Below are 14381 nucleotides of genomic sequence, written 5' to 3'. Positions count from 1 at the left end.
TTGCTTCTTAGAGTTCCTCTTAATAGAGTTCTGCTTATATCTCATTGGCCAGAACTACATTACAGAGCCATTGCTAACTGCAAGGAAGCCTGGTAAAGAGGATATCTAGCTTTTCCAACTTCTACAGAGAAGACAAGAAAAGGGAAGGGGCAGGGAATATATGTTGGATTAGTCCATCAACAAACTATGTACAAATACCCTCAAAACCTTAATTATAGAATATTAGATCTGGAAGAGCACTAAAAATCATTTAGTACAGCTTTTCAATTTTCTAGATAATGAAACTGAGGTCCAGAGAACTCATGTGACTTTCTTGAAGTCACACATTATTTCCTTTGAAGCACTAGACAAAATCACCCTACCATATTCCGCTTCTCTAATAGTTTAGTTTATCAAATCTCCAAAAAAAAAGAGGATATTATACAAATAAACTAATGGTAGAATGATCTCTCTTGAAGTTGATCACTGATATACCTTCCTATCACAATAAAACAGGTTTCTACCTTCTAATCATAATTTGTGAAGCAAGCAGCTCAGACAAGAGGGATGGTTGGTAAGGCATCAGTGCAGAGGGCAAGTCTGCATGAGTTCAGAGAAAGATACACTCCTGGCTCAGGAAGTCAGGGAAAGCATCAAAGAGGGCCTGGAATTTGAGATGAGCTTTAAAGAACAGATAAGGTGTAGCATGGAGAGATCAAGGAGGGCATTCCATCTAGAGGGAAACATCAAAACAGGAATAGATATGTTAAACTAGAAAAATGTACAAGGAGTACAGAGATCAACTCAACTCGACCAAGCTAGTTTCAGAGGTTGATTTATTAGTCTAGGAAAGAGGTAATGCTGACTTGAACTCGGAGGGTGACAATGGGGGTGAAAAGGATGACAGGATGGGAGGAAAGTTATATGTGCCAGTTGGACAGGTTTTCACCAAGTCTGTAAGCACATATGTAGAAAGTGGGTTTATTCACTTTCTATCCCCAGTCCCATAACCAGTCCCTGCACATACCAAATATTCAGCATTTTTAGTTGAATTTTTGAATGATTTGGTACAGAAGATAAAGGAAAGGATGATATTAAGAAGCACTTGAGGCTGGACTGGAGATTATGAGGAGGTGAAGAATGGCACAGAGTATGAAATTCAGTTTCAGACATGTTGAGCTCCAGGTTTAGTAGGTCACTTGGGAGAGGCACCCAAGAAACTGATGAGCCTGGAGACGTTTATTTGCAATTTGTAGCTGTGAGGGCAGAAAAAGAAGGTGGTGGAGAACTTTAGGCAATGCTTACATTTAAGAGGGAGAAGATAAGTCACAAAAGGAGAACAACTAGTTGTAGAATTGCTCAGAGAAAGAAGATTGTAGATCCAAGAAGAAAGGGAATAAGAGTGTTTAAAAATCATAACCAACAGTTATTGAACAAGACAGGTTTCAGAGAGAAAGGGGGAAGAAAGAGAGAGCAAGAGTTTTAGGAGTGAGTAGGGAAGAAGAGCTAACAACTAGTATAGTTCACTTTCAGAAGTTTTAAAGATTTTATTTTTACTTATTTGAGAGAGAGAGTGTGTATGTGTGAGTGCATGCATGCATGAGCAGGGGGAGGGGCAGAGGGAGAGAGAGAGAGAGAGAGAGAGAGAATCTCAAGTAGACTGAGATGAGCACAGAGGACAATGCAGAGCTCAATCCCACAACCCTGAGATCAATGACCTGAGCCAAAATCAAGAGTTGGATGCTTAACCAACTGAGCCACCCAGGCGGTTCCCAGAAGTTTTAATAATAAGAGGAAAATCAGGGATGACAGAATCAAGGGAAGATGGTTTTTGGTTTTTTGGGGGTTTTTTGTTTTGTTTTGTTTTTGTTTTTTGCTTTTGAGAATGGGAATGACTTAGGCACTTAGCTTCTGTTTGGGGGAATGAGTTAGAGGAAAGGGGAAAGTGAATATAAAAGAGAGATCCTGCTAAGGGAGGAGGTCAGAGCATCTGGAGGGTGTTGGAAGGTGGATTCAGAGAGGAGGAAGTACTTGTCTTCTGAAGCAAGAGGGAGAAAAGAGGAAAGGGAAGGAAAGGAAGGTTTTTTCCATTGCCCTGCACTAACTGGCTTTGGGCCACTTTGAAAACCTCCCTGAATCTCAGTCTTTTCATCCATAAAGTCAAACCTGGGCCTAGGCGGGCACTAGAGTATGATAAACTCTATAATTTTGCTCTAGACATATTTCTTAGGAGTCCCTCCCCTCCCCTGCTGTCCTCAAACAATCAATTGCCAATAATGGTGATAATAGCAATAATAGCAGACACAATTTATTGCATGTCTCAAAGGACATGCCCAACTAGGATGAATTCTGAAAAGCTACACAGTGGAAAAATCATTTGAATGTACGTTGAAGGATGGCAGGTGTATGTATGTATGTATATAAAATGTCTTAGTACAAATATCTCAAATCTTATAGGTAATGCAGTGTAATGTTTATTCTATTTCTTTCCTGAGTTCAGTCAACCCTCATCTCATTTCTTCCTGGCTTTTTGTCTGTTTCTGTGCTTAGTTTTTGAATTTATGATTCAAAATGTTTCTCGTATTCCCAAATGCTTGTTTGAGGATATATAATTCAGTTTGGAGAGTTGTGTTACTGTTGGTGAGTTTTCTCCCACTTTGCCATTATTTGGGGGAGGAGTTTTATGAGTTGAATTGTTTGGATTCTTTTTGTTTTTTATTTTTTAGATTCTTTTTATTTTTATTTTAATGATTTTGCTTGGATGAAGACTGATCTGCATTTCTGTGGACGGGCTGAATGGTGGGGTGGTTGCAAGATTTCTGGATCAAGAGTGCCCTCTTCTGTCAGTGTAGCAAAGTATGATTTTTTTCTTTTTTTTTTTAATTGGTTAATTATTATTTTATGGAAGATGAATGATAGGAAAAGAGATTATGCTTCCTTCTATTTTTTTAAGATTTTATTTATTTATTTTGAGAGATAGAGAGTGAGAGCAAGAGTGAGAGAGAGCAAGAGAGAGAGCATGAGCAGGGAAGAGAGATAGAGGGAGAAGCAGACTCCCTGCTGAGCAGGGAGCTCAATGCAGGACTTGATCCCAGGACCCTCGTATCATGACCTGAGCCGAAGGCAAATGCTTAACTGACTGAGCCACCCAGGTGCCCGCTTCCTTCCATTTTAGAGGGAGAGAGAATCTGACGGGTTCTTAAATTTGCCCCTCAAGTCTTTTCCCTGTACCCTGCATAATTTCTGAAAGTCACCTCTACCTTCTTTTGACCCCTCTGCCTAAAACTCTGTCTTTCCAAGACTGCCTCCTTGCACCTTACCCACATGGCTAAGTACCTTCCCTGTAGTATGTGCTCTGATCTACCAGCATTGTTTTTCAGTATTTTCAAAATTAGGGTGGACTTTCTCTTTTGGGTGGTGGCTTTAGATCAATCTTAAATCTAGCTCCCCTTTTCTATATTCTGTATGGTTTTTCTCAAACCGACTTTGTTTTCCTGAGAGGGGCTTGCATCAGGAGTGTGGGGGCAGCTTGCTGGATTCCATGTTTATTTTTCTATTTACAGTTAATGTGAAATTTGGACATTCTCTCTTTTCTAGTTATTGTGAAGACATGGGCATTATGTCGTATTATTTGATCTTCCTGTTCTTTGTGGTTTTTTGTGGGGGCGGGGGAAGGTGGGAGATTCAGATTTATTCCACCACTGTTATGTTGGCTACCTAGAATTCCTCCATACTGTTTACTCTAAATATAATTTGCCAAAAAGATATATAGGAATCCATTGACTCAAATTATCTCATCTTTCTCTTAAAGCTTCTGTATCAGTTAATTCAGTTGGGCTACTGGTTGAAGAGACTCCAAAGCCAATGGTTTAAACAAATTAAGGGTTTTTCTTGTGTAAAAAGAGGTAGGTGGCAGTGGGCATTGGTTCAGCAGGACAGTGACGTCAGTGTTTATATATCTGTGACATCTTAACCTTTCTCTCATGGTTGCCACAATTATAAGAGGGCTGCTCCACTTCTAGCATTAGCTCTAGAATCCAGCCTGAAAGAAGGACAGAGTACACAGGGCAAAAGGTATTTGTTAGCTATCAGCTCCATTTTAAAGATCTTTACTGAAAGCCCCATCAAAAAACTTTTGCTTATGCCTAATTGTCCAGAGCTGGGTTAATGACAACTTCTAGCTGCAAGGAAAAATGGGAAATATAGTTTTTGTTCATTTGGGGGTTTTTTGGTTTATTTTTCCTAAGTACCTTATTGCCCACAACAAAATTGGGGAGCTATTAATAAGGAAAAGGATATTGAGTAGGAAACTAACAATTCTCCTCTACAGCTCCCAAATTCCGGAGTCAGAGAGTTGCTGGTCTTGCACCATTGACCCAGAGACAATTCCCAAACCCATGACTATTGACCATCTTTGGGAGGTCCTAGGAGAAACCTATATCAGGAGAGGTAAGAGAATGACAGAGGAACTGACCAACTACGGAAAAGAGTCAGAATAAAGCAAGACTAAACATTGTCCCAGGCTGATTGACCCTTATCTCAGGAGAGGGCCAAAGAGCTAATAAGTGGTTCTTTTTTAAGAAAAAAAAAAAAAAAACATTAAGGAATGCCTTAGCTTATAAACAAGGACATAGTTCTTGTCATATCTTTTCTCTTTTCTCCATTCTTTCTCTAAATGGACATAATTCTATAATGAGAAAGCTTCTTTACTAGATAAAGTCTAGTAGAAGATCATCTGTTCTCAGCATGGAAAGCTCTAATGGGCTAAAATTCATTTCCAGAGTGAAACTCAGCCACCTCATCTAACACACACACACACATACACTCATAGAGACTTTCATGTATGATGCCCTCATAGATACATACCTCCAGGTAATCATTAACTGAGCTACATATCCATTTGAATAACCTCATTTGCTGAAATATGTATACTACTCATTATTCTTTGGTCTTAAATGCAAGCTACTTTTGTAGGTACCCCAATTAAGATTCATTTCAGAGAATAGGGAACTAGATAGTGAAAAATCTCCAAACCCAAAAACAAGCATCCAAGTTTATAAACACACCCATTTATTTACTCCGGCAGACAGAATCTTGGCATATAATAATTACATTTTGATCCACAGAAAACTCTCAGGAGATATGCACTTCAGGTTCTACCACTAGCTAACTGTTCTATTTAGAGCAATTCACTTAGCCTCTCTGAACATCATTCCTTGTTTTTAGAAGAGTGAAGTTGGCATTAGTGTTTGTTTCCTCTAAGATCCAAAATCCTATTTTGGAGATTCTAAAATTCAGTTAGCAGTTGTTCGATGTCTGCTATGTGTTAAGCACTGTTCTATGCACTATGGACACATTATAATCTAGTAATTACAATGGGGGAGGATTTTAAGTCAATTAAAAGGAGAGGGTAAATAAAATATCTAGAAATAAATTTAAACAAAAGGTGGAAGACCTATACACTGAAAACTACAAAACATTGCTGAAAGAAATTAAAGACTTAAATGAATGGAAAGACATCCCATATTCATGGGTAGCAACACTTAATATTGTTAAAATGGCAATAGTACTCAAAACAATCTACAAATTCAATACAGTCTCTATCAAAACTCCAACCACCCTTTTTGCAGAAATGGAAAAGCCAATATTCAAATTTATATAGAATTGCAAGGGGCCTTGAATAGCCAAAACAGTCTTCTTTTTTTTTTTTTTAAGATTTTATTTATTTATTTGACAGAGAGAGAGAGATCAAGAGCAGGAACACAAGCAGGGGGAGTGGGAGAGGGAGAAGCAGGCTTCCTGCCAAGCAGGGAGCCCGATGTGGGGCTTGATCCCAGAACTCTGGGATCATGACCTGAGCTAAAGGCAGATGCTTACCGGCTGAGCCACCCAGGCGCCCCTAGCCAAAACAGTCTTAAAAAGAATAGTAAGAGGACTCACATTTCCTGATTTCAAAACTTAAAGCTACCATAATCAAAATGGTATGGTAGTGGTATAAAGAAAGACATATGGACCAATAGGGTAGAATTGAGAGTTCAGAAATAAACCCATGCATCTATGGTCAATTGATTTTTGACAAGGGTGCCAAGTCCATTGAATGGTAAAAGACCAGTTTCTTCAACAAAAAGTGCTGGGACAACTGGATTTCCACGTGTAAAAAGATTGAAGTTGGACCCCTACTTCACAAAATATATAAAAATTAACTCAAAATGGGTCAGGGAACTAAATATAAGTGCTGAAACTTAGAAGGAAATAGGGGCAAATCTTCATGATCTTGGATTTGGCAATGGATTCTTAAGACCAAAAGTGAGTAATAAAAGAAAAACTACATAAACTGATTTCATCAAAATGAAAAACTTTTGTGCATTAAAGGACATTATCAAGAAAGTGAAAAAACAACCTACAGAATGGGAGAATATATTTGCAAATCACATATCTGATAAGGAATTAATATCCAAAATATATAAAGAATTCCTACAACTCAATAATAAAAAAAAAGCCCAATTAAAAAATGGGCAAAGAACTTGAATAGAAAATTATCCGAAGAAGAAATACAGATGGCCAATAAACACATGAAAGAATGCTCAACATCACTGATCATTAAGGAAATGCAAATGAAAACCACAATGAGATATCACTCTTCACACCCATTAATATGGCCATTGTCAAAAAAGAAAATAAATGTTGGCAAGGACGTGGAGAAATTGGAAGCTTCATCCATTGCTTGTAGTAATGTAAAATGATGCAGTCGCTATGGAAACAGTTTGATGGTTCCTCAAAAAGCAAAACAAAATTACTATATGACTCAGCTATTCTATTTGTAGGTATATACCATAAAGAATTAAAAAGAAGGGGGCGCCTGGGTGGCTCAGTCGTTAAGTGTCTGCCTTCGGCTCAGGTCATGATCCCAGGGTCCTGGGATCGAGCCCCGCATCGGGCTCCCCACTCTGCGGGAAGCCTACTTCTCCCTCTCCCATTCCCCCTGCTTGTGTTCCCTCTCTTGCTGTGTCTCTCTCTGTCAAATAAATAAATAAAATCTTTAAAAAAAAAAAAAAGAATTAAAAAGAGGGACTTGAATAAATATTTGTATACCAATGTTCATTGCAACATTATCACAATAGCTAAAAAGTAGAAACAATTTAAGTGTCCATCAACAACTGAATGGAAAAATAAAAGGTGGCATATATACATAATGGAATACTATTCAGCCATAAAAAAGGAATGAGGTTCTGATACATGCTCCAACATGGATGAACCTTGGGAACATTATGCTAAGTAACATAAGCCAGGCACAAAAAGGACAATTATATAATTGTCCACTTATATGAAATATCTTCTATGAAATATCTAGAATAGACAAATTCATAGAGACAGAAGGTAGATTAGATGTTATCAGGGGTTAGGAGAAGGGAGTTATTGATTAATAGTCACAGTTTCTGTTTGGGTGTTGGGAATAGGAAGTGATTATTTGTCTAATGTTGTGAATGTAATTAATGCCACTGAATTGTACACTTAAAATGGACTAAAATGGTAAATTTTATTACATATATTTTAACTACAATAAAATCCCCCCCCACCCGCCCCCGCCATGAGAAGGTAACATAGCTAGATAGGAAGATTTGGAGATAGCTTCCTTTGTAGAAAGCCATTGACTATGCCTTGAGACATGCATGCAGATGTATACAGATGCAGACTTATAGGTGCATAAACCCAACCCAGGTACCTAAACACAGATACCCAGATAAACACAAGAATTATATACCTCTTGTACATACCTACATACCTACAATCTGCACTTTGTATATACAGATGGTTGATTTTAAACCACCATCAGAATTCAACCATTCACACAGGAGAGGTGCATACACCTACACATTACATGATGTAATAATATGGCTACACAGGTTAACCAAAGAACCTGTTCACCTACTGAAAAGCATGTTCTACATGCTTATACACACACACAAAGACACTCCACAGAAGTCATGATGCGTGACGTAACAGCAAACGGGTTCAACGGCATGTAGATGGGTTCACTGACTGATAGTGGGAGAATCAGGTAGTGAGCAAAAAGATAAGTGTTGGAAGCTAAGAGTTGTATGGAAGGGAGGGGATTGGAGGATAGGTGAAATGAGTGAGTGGGAAGATGAGTGGCTGTCATAAGAAAACATCATACAGCTTCTTTGTCAAAGAGGTTCAAATCAGAAAAAGCTTGAGTTGCCAAATTTTCCTCTTTTCTCTCACCTGTTACTATATGATCTCTGGTTATCAGAGAACAAGCTATACACTTGATTACCTTTGTAATTGCACTAGCCCTTCTGACTGGCCCCAATTCTAGAATTCTCCGGTGAGTTCAGTGAGCTTCTTTCTGTGTCTTCTTTCTGCCCAAATACAGTGAACCCTCCTCACACACTGTCTGAATTCTGCAGTGGGAAGGTACGTGCCCACTGGCACTGAGCTGGGGACTGGGGTTGAGGAGGGAAGCCCCAGACTGACCTCAAGGTCTTTTTACGGATGGTCAAGCTGAGGAAGTGAGATGCTGGGAATGGTGAGTCAGGAGCCGATGATCAGCATTTAGAGCTGGTTCTCAAAGGGAGTAGCCTGTGATAAGAAGACAGACAAGATCTTCAAGAGGAGCAGTAACATTGAGGCCTGAGTGCAAGGCTTCACCCGGGACATACCTTTTTGTGTTGGTCCTAGTGTCCTTTGTGGTGGCAAAAGCTATACCTTAGCAGAGAGTTGCTTATGGCAGCACTTAGCTAGAGTCTACCAGGGAGCTCCCGACGGAGGCAGAAGGGCCCTGTCTCTAGTCTCTTTCCCGGGCCTTTCCACCCCAGCACTGGCACTCTATTTTCTTCCCCTCAGGGGCTAATTCCCTTCTACCTCCAATGAAAATCCTGAATGACTGTGAGAGTTGACATCTTATCCTTCTCTGTTAGGAAAAAGAATTCTCACTGCTAACCAGTAAAATCAGAATGAGGTACATGCAATTATCGATACTTCCTCTTTTTCGACCTGTTTTGAAAAACCAAAAAATAGCCTAGGCTAGTATAAGCTGTTAAAATTTAGCAAACTGACATCTTGGTGGGTTCTGTTTTTTTTCTGAGTTCCATAATACAGTAGTTTTCTGAAGAGAGTATACTGATTGGATAAAAGTTGGTCTTTAATGGAAAACCAAGATTGGCTTTGATTTTTGAGTATAGGTATTATCTTTTAAAAAGTACACTACTTTCAGTTAATTTTTAAATAAGTATAACTGTTATAATTTTAACAGATATTAATAACATTTGGGATGTGTGTTTGTGTGTATGTAAGTGACAGAGATACATGATTTTGCTAAGCGAAGTCTACAGTTATAAAATCACTATTTTTAATACCTCACGCAATTAAAAATGTTTTTGTCATTCGACTGTTGTAAGTCCATATTACATTATTTGAACATAAAGAATGTTGATTCTTAGATGAAATTATCATGTTCTGGCTCTTCACTTACTTTGAATTCAATTGTGGTAGAAAAATTATTCTATCTTTGAAAATAATTTAACTTTTGTAAGCATGCATGCATGCATGGATAACTCCAAAATGAATAGTGAACTTAAAAAGCTGAAACCTCTTCTGACAGCAGCTTGACTTAATTCTGGAAGAAATTAAGTAAGCAAAATCTCAGAAGTATGTGCCCTATTTTAGGTATAATACAGACTCAGGACAAATAGACAAATATTCTTGGACCATCTGAGAAAAGATTCTGACTGTCTTTCCATGTGATTTGCATATAACTCACATGCCCACACAAAATATCACAAGCCAGCTGCCTCTGCAGGTTTCCTACTCAGAAGAAAGAAAGCAGACTATTGTCAGAATGAGGGAGGTGAGGAATGAAGAGCAGCAGCTATGCGTGGACTCCACAGTTTGTCTAAGCCAGCCACTGAGACAAGGGCCTACCAAGATCTTGGTTCCCCAAACCCCATGCCACCCACCTGCCCCCACCCTGAAGGCTAGGACTGCTCCAGGTGCTCAGGCATGGAGGCCTGGAAGATAGAGCCAGTCTGGGTAATCAGTTGGTATTTTGTTTTGTTTTGTTTTCTTTGAGATGTGTATGGATTAAAACTCTGTTTCTGTTTTAAATGTAGGGGTTTTCGTTTTTTGCTTTAAAATAAAAACTAAGGGTGCCTGGATGGCTCAATCGGTTAAGCATCTGCCTTTGGCTCAGGTCATGATCCCGGGGTCCTGGGATCAGCCCTGCAAAGGGCTCCCTGCTCAACAGAGAATCTGCTTCTCCTTCTCCCTCTTCCCCTCCCCCTGCTCCTGCATGGCACTCTCCCTCAAATAAATAAATAAAATCTTTTAAAATATAAATAAAATAAATAAAATAAAAACTAAATTTCTTTTTTAGAAAAATATCACTTGTTAATGTCAGAAAATTAAAAAACACAGATAAGCAAAAATTTTACATATATATCAGTTTATAAACCTATGTCTAGCAGATTGCCATTTTGATTTTGATTTGATATATATTGTGTGTTATATATAATCATTTTTTAAAAAATCAAAATGGAAATATTCCAGACATAGAGATTTGTAAACATATTTTTATAGAATGTATAAGGAACATTGTTTGATCTCACTATACAGACTTTTATGGTCATTCATGGCCACATGATATTTTATTAGAAGTAGCATTAATTTACCTTCAATTGCTGGACACTTAGGTCATAAAAGTATTTCGGCATTATTAGCAATACTACGCTAAATATACTTGTACATGCATCTGTTTATATTACCTGTTTATTTCCCCTGGATAAAATTCTAGAAATAGAATTGTTAACTGTACCCTTTTTTTAGGTTTTTGATTCATATAGATAAATTTCCCTTCAGTAAGATTGTCAGCTTACATTCCAACCAGCGGAGTGTCATCATGTTCATTTCTGTACACTCTCAACAAAACGGAATATTAAAATTCTTAAAAACTGGTTTAAAAAAATAAAATGAAGAACTTGTGGAGAAGCAACATAGAGCTATAAATGAAGGAAATAAGGATAAAGCAAGAGAAATACTGTTCTTTCTCCCAGACAGCTCCAACTCTAATCAGATTCCTTAGTTTTTCTTCTCCTTATTTATTTATTTAGGTCATGTGAGGGACATTGTAGTAGATACTCACCAAACTGATTTCTTTCCTTTCTATGTACACAGCCAGACTACATATCCCAGGCTCCCTGAGGCTAAGTTTGATCGTGATTTCTGGCTAACACAATGTGGGTGGGAATGATAATATTCTGTGAAGCCTGGTCCCCATCCTCTTCATGGTTCTCTTCCTTTGTCTGCTTGATGCAGAGGCTTTGGAAACCTTGGAGGATAGCAAAGTCTCAGGAAGGAGGAACCCAGGTCCCTAAATCACCTCACGGAAGGCCATTTGTCAAATCCCCACACTAAATTGTTAACGTATGCAATTAATAAATTCTGTTTCCTTAAACAGAAAATTCTGTTTTCTTAAGCCACGGAGATTATAGAAAAACTATAAAATTCAGATAAACAAAAGAAAAAATTACCCAGAATTCTAAAGACCAGAGGTTAACTAATTGTTACAGAAGGTAGTCTAGCCTGACAAATTCAGGCATGTTGCTGCTTTTAGTCAACCTACATTGGAATTAGTGGTAAAAAATTAGGGCTTAGTAGTATTTTCTCTTTCACAATATCGTCCTCCTTTTTGGATACCTATTGTGGAAAATAATAAGCTATTATATATACAGTAATTACATATAGAAAACTGTCCTCGTGTGTAAGATGTATTCTTCTCTACATACATCTCACACTCAAATATTCATGCCAATGGAGTAGAAAATTGACATAAGTAAATAACTTAATATCACTTCTTTGATTTTGGATGATGTCAGCCTGTGGTCAGAAATGCACACTTAGGTTTAAGAGAGAGACCGTTTTAACCAATCATTCCATCTATTCCCCAAATTCCTAGCTCCTTTGAAGTTAGGAAGACCATGTGGCCAATGAAATGTGAGCAGAAGCCCCAGGTATTTCTTCTGGGTGGGAGTGGTGAAAAGCCCACCTGAGATTCTCTTGTCTCTATTTACCTGGGGCAGTGACCCGGGAGCTGGTGCAGCCACAAGATGGCAGAGCCTCCATCATCCTCATCCTTGCTTAAGACTGCCTCCCCATCTGTAATGCATATGCGGCACAAGCAAGAATTAAACCTTTCTTGTGTTAAGCACTGGGGTTTCAGATTAATTGGATAACTGCAACATAAACCTATCTTGTCCCAAAGCAAGGCTCACACAATTCTCTGTATCTTGCACCCTCCACATCAGCAGCTCAAAGCCACCATTAATCATCCTCAGACTCGTTACATGAGATCTGACTTCCCAGCTATGAAGGAAAAGGTGAGATAACAAATAGGGCTTTAGAATGCAGAGAGGTAAGAGTTCCCTTATTGGGAGTGCAGGAGTGATCTTACCAACATGAATAAGAGGCAGATGTAGTTTTTTGGATTTTTCTAGCCCCCAAGTAGCTTATGAAATAAATTTAAATTACACTTATACTATGTGAGAACCAATAATGGCGTATAGACATAAAGGTGGTAAAGAGAAAGAATGAGTCGGGTTTCTTGCCCTGCTAGGCAAGTACATTGTATCACTTATTTTCCACCAGTTAATAATGAAAAGTGATACATGGCAAGGAGTGGAGAAGTTAGTTTACAAGGAGAGAATATAAAATGAAGCACAGACCCTTTGCTCCTTTAGTGTTTAATAGCTTTAAATGAATTCTCTTAAATCAATGAATGATACTTTTCTATCATATCTGAATTCTCTTATAATGAACTTGTATTATTTTTATAATTAGAAAAATGTATATCTATTTTGGAAAGAAAATCACTGTTAGTGAACGAAGAATTAATAATTGTTTGCTCCATTGACCTGTATTGTAATAGCACCTAACACAAACAATGCTTATCAGCTTCTTTATCTGTTTAATTCAAGGGCTGAACTCCTGGAGGGCAGATGCAGGGTTGTTAATTTCAGCGAGGAAGCACATCATAGAGGCTCAAATATGTGAGTTGCTCTTTCATTCTGGAATTATTTGCTTTATTTAGTTTCAAGTGATATTCCAAATAGCTTTGTGGGCTCTGGACTTACCCATAACTTCACACTTAGCAGGATCCACGGATACAATAATGGAATTGCCAAAAACAGAATCTGAATTTGTTAAATGGAGTCTCTGTGCGTAGACTCCACTTCACTGGCATCATTACTCTCCCAGATAAAACCAGGCAACCAGTTATAACACCAGTTCTCTATCTTTTCATACTTTTGTATTGCCCAATTATTGCATGTAGTTAACTATATCAGAAATCATCTTGTTATAGCTATAGATAAAATTTTTGTTATCCTATTACCCATTTTAGCTTCTTTTTCCTTTGCAACTTATTTGCTGTCATGCCTTATGCTATGAACAGCCGAAGGTCATTTTCTAGATAAGCAATTCAGCCAATTTATTTCAATTTTCCCATTTTTAAAAAGTTTTGGCTACCAGGAGTGTAAGATTTCACTTGTGATAATTACCAAATTTCAAGTAAGTGGTAAATGAAAATTGCCTGTTACTGTGTAAGGTAATTTAAACTCTTTGTGGGAAGCGATTGGTATTTTATTTTATTTTATTTTATTTTTAAAGATTTTATTTATTTATTTGAGAGAGAGAGAATGAGAGACAGAGAGCACGAGAGGGAAGAGGGCAGAGGGAGAAGCAGACCCCCTGCTGAGCAGGGAGCCCGATGTGGGACTCTGTCCCGGGACTCCAGGATCATGACCTGAGCCAAAGGCAGTCGCTTAACCAACTGAGCCACCCAGGCGCCCGCAATTGGTATTTTAAATAAACCTTCTGTTGACATTGTTTAGCTAAAACTATTTTAAAGCCTCCATGAAGGTCTGTATCTTTAAATTTACTTTATTATTATAGTCATTTTACTAGCTACAAAACTACAGCCATCTATCTCTGGCTGTCTCTTTCTGACACCCACAGATGTATCCACCCACACACTCACCCACGCAAACCTACACTCTGACTCACATTCAGAACAATTGTCAAAAAAATCCCCACTCCCTGTCTAACTAAAATGTTCCTTTCAAACACATGCTACTTGTTTGATCTATTTCCATGTATCTGTGAGTCAGCTGAGTCTTGTCTGATCTACCCAGTAGACAAGAGCCTACATGTATGTTTTTTTTATATGGATTTGGCAAACCTGACACATATTCAAGCATTTGAGATCATAAAAGCCTGGTGAGCAGTTTTTCACTCAAAAACACTTTTGACATCAAATGTGTAGGTTTTTTTCCTTACACCAGCCAATTTTCCAACTCTCCAGGTACCTAGTGTGTGTCCTACAATTCAAT

The sequence above is a fragment of the Neomonachus schauinslandi genome, chromosome 3, assembly GCF_002201575.2.
Source record: "Neomonachus schauinslandi chromosome 3, ASM220157v2, whole genome shotgun sequence".
In the NCBI taxonomy this organism is placed as follows: Eukaryota; Metazoa; Chordata; class Mammalia; order Carnivora; family Phocidae; genus Neomonachus; species Neomonachus schauinslandi.
The sequence above is the reverse complement of the archived record's forward strand: the minus strand, read 5'-3'. Positions refer to the sequence as shown.